We start from the raw sequence: 6,967 nt of genomic DNA on the forward strand, positions 1-6,967 counted from the left end.
GACATGGATTTCAGAAAGGTCCTTTCAGATGAATACTGTCAAATGAGGGTCGATCAAATACTTATATAGACAGAGAAGTAAGGTCGTATGGTCCAACGTTGAAAGAAGGAAATTAATGGGAAGTAACCAAGTGATTGTTCAGGTATTTGACACGGAGACATTAATTTGTATACGAATTAATTCATTACTGTAGTCGGCAAATTAAAACGAGCGTCAGATTGGGGCACACGTTAATCAAACTCTTAGGCCACCTGTGAGTGTGTGGGCGTCTTTCTCTCTCTCTCTACACACACACACACACACACATTATACCATTATATTATACGAAATCGTTAACGCAAGTTTGTTCGATCAATGAGTCGCATAGAATTGAAACTCCGTTTCATGGGCAATGACTTTGAAAACGCGATTTAGGAATTTTTCTGCATGTTTCTGCTTCTGTATTGATATGGTTACGACGTTGCTTTTTCCAAGTTCCATTCTTGCCCATATTCGACGTGATGTCACAGGGGTAGTTTTGACCTTTCCGTTGGGAACTTGACCATGACTTCGACGTAGGTGTGTGTGCCTGCCTTTAATTTATCAGCGTCGTCTTGGGTCTCCGCCGCGTCTGATTTAAAAGCCCTGAACTTTTACATGTCTCGTAATCTTTATATGTAGCTTATTAGATTTTTTATATTATATGTATAGAGAGAGAGAGAGAGAGAGAGAGAGATTATTGTAACTACTATGCAGGTCAATGGCTTATTGAAGAAGTTAATTTTTTTTCCGATGGAGAAGAGTTAATTTTAAACAGAGCAAAATAGTGTCATAGGATCCATATAACCAATCCCCACTTACGCAGATAATTATATAAGGCTTTTAATGTTGCTGTGGATATATACAGATGTATTTGTATACGTTTATATGTGTAGATATCTAATTAATTATGTGTGTGTATTTTGTTAATGTTACATTTTTTATTTGTGTGGAATTTATGAGGAAAAAAATAGGTATTTTTCATTTTGTATTATATAAAATCTGAGAATTTAGGTACGCTAATTATTTTTAAACGATGAATGGTGCAACTTATATATTTGTATAGATGACTTGATATCCTCTCCGTGTAGAAAGAGAAGGGGGAAAAGAATGGAAATGTTTAAAATACAATAATTAGTTATTTTTTATTGGTTAAATAAAACAAGTACGAGATTTTCCAACAAGTTATCGAGAATTCTCATTCCATTGACCTTTGAATATTTTGAAACCTTTCTTTTCCGAAAGACTCAAAATTGCAACATCATCACCGACCGCCTTTCCGGTGGAATTTTCATCTTAATTTATGGCTGGGTTTTTTATGTTTATTTTTTTATGCTTTGGGTATCATAGACTACTAGAGAAATTATTACGTAACTACGATATATCTATGGGATAAAGTAAATACAATTTGGTCCAACATATTGTTAATTTAATATTTATATGTGATATCCAGTTACGCGTTTTCCAAATCACAATGACCACAGAATTAGAATTATATAAAATTAGAGATCTTTTTCTTTAACAACCGAAATGTGACATTAGCCATGTCCTCCCAGTTATAAAAGGTACCTTAATTTGGGTCTGAATTAATTAATCAAAAAAATTTTAACTGCTAATCCATGTACCGATTTCCTTAATTTCTTTTCAACTGTCATTTTGTAGAAAAAAATTAATGATTATAAATTACTAATGAGTTGATAAATTTAAAAGTTGGTGTGTGAAGATTTTTTAAATACCGTAGAACATTTTCTTGAAAAAAGATTGACATATGTTAGCTGGAAATAGGCAGAGGCAATCAAGCAAATGAATTGGGAACCTCACAAAATAAAATATCAATGGTCCTTTAATTTTTGGGTGATTGAGTTAGTCAAACAAATTACAGGAGATTTCGTCACAGCTTGCCGGAAATTCTCAAGGCATTGACCTGTCTCTTTCGGTCTTTCCTATTCTTTTATTTACTGCCAAAAACATCGCACATCTCATTTTCATTTAATTTTCTTTTCAGAAGGATTTTTCAATTAAAAAAGCGATATTATCACGAACTATATGTTGGAATTTTCACATCAATTTATTTCGTTTTTATTTATTTTTTAATATTCAATAGTATATATATAAAAAATAAACATATATACTATTATATGTTTTGCGGTAGATGCATAAACAGGGAAATTCTTATGTAATGATCATATTCAGCTGATGAGTGTTACGCGATCATATAATTCAATTAATTTACGCGTTTTCTAAACGTCCGAGAAGGGTTAAAGACAATCAAAGATGAGCTTAATATTGGAGAATATTGTTGAAAAAATTGATGATTATTTAGTTAATTGTATAATAATTATATAATAATATCGTTTGATAGTAAACAGCTAATTGTTTGTAAAAGAAAATTGTTTTTAATTGTTTATTACCAACTTGAATCTAAATATTATCTATAATTTCTATCTAGATATTTTTCAGGTTAAGCTGAATTTATTCAATTATGCTGTCCCTATAATTAAAAACATTAAAAACATATATATATATATATATATATATAACATAATATTGTACAACATTTGATATACGTCTATCTCACTTCACACTTCTGTTTTACATTTGTACAGAAAATGAAAGATCATAATTAATAATTTGATTGTAAAGTATTATTATTGTTAATAAAATAATATTTTTGCCATATATTGTTAATAAGATATTGACCCATATGTGTAATAGTATATATATTTTAAATTAGGAAGACAAAATATTGGACGTCCCCTTCTGGTTTAATTTCTAGCGTTGAAGACAAACTATTATTTATTCAACAAAAGTTTATAAACAAACAACAAACATCAAGGAGATTTTTTTCAAAATTGTAACGACATCCATCAAATTAATCAGAACCACAGTCAAACGAACAAATTAATTATTTTTTTTTGGCTTAAGAACAAATTAATTAAATTTCAATCAAACGAATATCAGTAAATTGACAAATATATGCGTCAAATAAATAAATCCTATTATGATAAACATATTCACATATATAATTAAGAATGTCCGCAATGTATAACATGTAATAAGTACATCCTATATATTATAACGTGATCTTGTGGTTATTGAAAAAAAGAAATTGAGCTTCCCATACCTCGATGATGAAAATATTCATCATTTGGTCATATTATTGATGTTATCCATATTTTGATAAATAAATTATTTGTCTAAAAAATTAGATTGTAAATTCAAGATTGATCATTCAACGAATTTATTTAGTTTCATTTCTACGGACGGTGAATCCTACCATTTATTTAGTTTCACTTCTACTATATACTTTCTTCTTTTTCTAATTCAAATAAACATTATTCTAAACTACAAAGTTTTGCTTATGTGGCGCATGAAATTTCATTGAGTTTGCAGGTGAAATTTATGGTTTTTTTTAAAAATCAACTGAAAATAATTATATATGTATATAGTAGTATATCATATTTGTGTGTGCATTATTGAGAAAGTAATTGGGAAAGTTATTAATTGTTATATGATTTGGTAGCCATTTAATTTTAAAAAACGTCGTATATGATTTGGTCTCTGCTGATTGGAAGGCATGACTGATTCACAATTTTTTTAAAACAGTAATAGTAGGATTTAGGTCATTTATACAAAGTTAACTGAAACTTCTTTAATCTGTCAATATTTCCTTTTTGTTTGGGAAGTCAAAAACTTCACAATTAAGGTAAGCTTGGCCTGGCATGGTCAAATATTAATTACTAGAGACCTAAATACTAAGAATTTATTATTTCATTTGGCATCTGGAATTGAAAGAAATTATCAAATAAATCCCTATTTTATAATATTAGCTCCTATTTTGACGTGTTCTTAACTAAATAAATTACCCTTCATTCACATAATTCTATTCAGTAATATTTAAAATATTTAATATTGATTTTTGTTTAAAAATTGATAGGAGGTCTAGATATGGTTTTCCTGTGCATTATTTGAAATTATAAAAATAAGACAAACTATTCACAGTTTGCAAATAGCATTTTACCGGGAAAAAAAAGTTTGTAAATAGCATGGTGTTTTTTTTTTTTTTTTGCAGATACGATGTTTTCTATTGTGTATTAAATGTTTTCTATTAATATTGATGATTTTCAATCTATACATATAGCACAAAGTTAAGTGACTTGTTTAACTTAATAATATTTGTTACCAATATTTATATATACCTATATATATATATAGAGAGAGAGAGAGAGAGAGAGAGATTGGGGACTTCGCGTCGTTGGGTACCTTATGTATCCTTCAACTAAATTTGGAAGGTCAACTAAGGTGGGCCCCCACTCCCTTTCGTATATTATATGGAACTACAAATTGATTAGTGAGTCATGTGAGACCCGAGGTACGTAGTATATAGATGTATTTTTATATTGGTATTAAAATATGCATAAGAAATTTTTCACCCCATCAAAATGCAAAATAATTATTTATAATTGGACAGATTTAAACATTATATTCCTATTGCGACAGTTTGGAGAGTAAGAATATTCGGGAGGATTGAATCCATGGTCTAATTATCATTATATTTACGGAAGCAAACAAATTAAAGGACAACAGATTAAATCAAATACAGACGCAAAACGTATACTATTGCTTCATCTCTCTGCTATAATATATATAATTGCCACGTGTGTGTGTGTGTGTGTGTGTGTGTGTGTGAATTCTTCTATAATACAAGCCTTCTAGCTTCAATATCACTGGCACTTTTCCACAATCTGCATGAAAATGAAAAATCGAAATGAAATTAGGAAACAGCAGAGTATTGAAAGAAGGAATAATGAAGACGGTTACCCATCATATGTATATACAAGCCAAAAGACTAATTATATTAAGGAGTTGGCCATACTTTTTCGTATGGATGGATTTGGAGAAATTAAGATTAAAATATTTTTTGAAAAAATGGACGAGAGATAAATAAAAGTTTTACGTGCCCCAGTTCTCAGGTACTATAAAATTCTTCAATAGAAAAAAAAAATATAGCCAATATGCGAAAACTTTTTCCACGTACGTATAAGATAAGGTAGGTAAGTATCATGGCATACTTAAAGACGAACCTCATCATCAGAACTGATATGGAGGAGTAATTAACATTGAACCCATGTTTTCCTCATGAAAAAGGTTACTACCTGCTGTCCTAGTTATAAAGACTAGTTTGTAGTGCAATTTACATTATAAACTAGTTCTTATAATTAGGACTGGTATTTTAAAACAAAAGAAAGAAAGAACAATGAACCTGATGGAGAAGTGTATGGATCATGGTCGCTTGGTAAAGACCTTGGCGGTGGTGGGGATTTGGGTGGGAGTCCTTAAAGGAGTCTGAGAGTGAGGATGGGGCGTATTTGCTTTGGAAAAACTCCTCTGCGTGGTTGGCATTTTAGTGCCATTGGCAGTTTTGGAAGCCGCCGCCTGAGTCTTAGTTGGTGGTGGTGGGCTGAAAACCTTCTGGGGGTTTATGCTTTTAGAATTCATATCTAAGGATAATGTTTGGGAGCCTTAGGATGAGGATAAAGAAACAGGCTAGCCTGTTATGCAGAAAAACTGAGAGAGTTAAGAGGTAGATGATGATAGATAGATAGAGAGATAGATAGATAGGAATAATATTGGTGTTGTGAAGCTTGTTGGTGAAGCAGATCGGTATTTATAGAGTTACATGTATGGGGATCTCATGAGAAGGGAGGAAATGGGGGAAGAAATTTACAGAGAAATTATGGGGAAAATTTTGAAGCAGCGTGCGTAGGATTGGGGCACAAGTAAGTGATCCATGACTTGGCTCTCCGCGGTTGCCTTATGCCTGCTTGAGAGGTTGGTTAGTTATTTCCACTTTCCAGCCACGTTATCACAGTCCCCTCTCTCTGCCGCGAAGCCTTCGAGTGTGAAAGCAAATTAAGTGTTCAAAATTAAACCCCATCTATAATACTCTTCTCATCCGTAAGTCACATAAAGTAGTTCTTTTAATCATACTTATAAACCACGTAGTTACATTTTTAACACAAATGTATTATTTTACATTTTATTTATTATTATATAAATTGTTATTTTATTAAAAAGTGTATACATTAAATAAATATAAAATTATAAAGTTGTTAAGTTTTATAATAGGATTACTAAAATTTATTTATTTTAATTATAATAAAATATATTTAAAATGTCTTATAAATAAAATTAGACGGAGGGAAGACTCCAACTTCGGAGGCACGCGGCTTGACGGGAGCCGCTGGGTGAAGGGCCAGAGAATGAAAAAGGCGAAATATGGAATGCGCGAGTCGTGTTGGCCGTGTAGGACCCCTTCAAAACTTCCTACGTCCCTTCACAGCACCATGCCTATGTGCCCCTCTCCAATTATGAAATTCAATTTATCTAAATATACATACTCCTCTTGTCCTAAATATAAGACCTATTTTGTAGTATAAATAGACTCATTTTGTAATGTAATTTACACTATAAAATGAGTCTTATATTTAGAACCAGAAAGAGTATTACCCATAACTTATGAATAGCATGGCCTTTTTTAGAGGCTTCATATTTTACATTGATATCAATGATTCTAACTACATACTCCCTTTGTCTTATTTATAGGAAAGAGAAAGATTTTAATCCTATTTATAGGGCACTAAGAGAATTTTTTGTATGAATGTACAATTTTACTATTTATTTATTAGTGTGTTGATTTTATTTAATTTATATGAGGTATAATGTACATTAAATAGGGGTAAAGTCAAAAAGTTATTGAATTTTAAATGAAAGTTAATAAAATTTAATATTTTTCTTGGTCCGTGTATAACATATTGGAAACGACTTATAAATAGGATTAGAGAAGTATACACTATAAGGGTTTTTTTTTAACTTAAGCATATTTTCAAAATATTTATTCAAATTAATTCTATTAAAGAATTACGATTTCTTGAAATTTACATGGATA

General features: G+C 30.6%; 1 long non-coding RNA gene across 1 annotated transcript; it reads right to left on the reverse strand.

Annotated features, from left to right (window-relative positions):
• Positions 1-4,539: 4,539 nt before the first annotated feature.
• On the reverse strand, positions 4,540-5,634 carry LOC114739960 (uncharacterized). The gene is made up of 2 exons (XR_003739658.1): positions 5,282-5,634; positions 4,540-4,763 (listed from the first exon to the last, which is right to left on the reverse strand). It is a non-coding gene; the product is annotated as an uncharacterized LOC114739960 (long non-coding RNA).
• Between the last annotated feature and the right edge of the window lie 1,333 nt (positions 5,635-6,967).

Source organism: Neltuma alba, unplaced genomic scaffold (assembly GCF_004799145.2).
Source record: "Neltuma alba isolate B1F8T4 unplaced genomic scaffold, ASM479914v2 tig00002991_pilon, whole genome shotgun sequence".
Lineage (NCBI taxonomy): Eukaryota > Viridiplantae > Streptophyta > Magnoliopsida > Fabales > Fabaceae > Neltuma > Neltuma alba.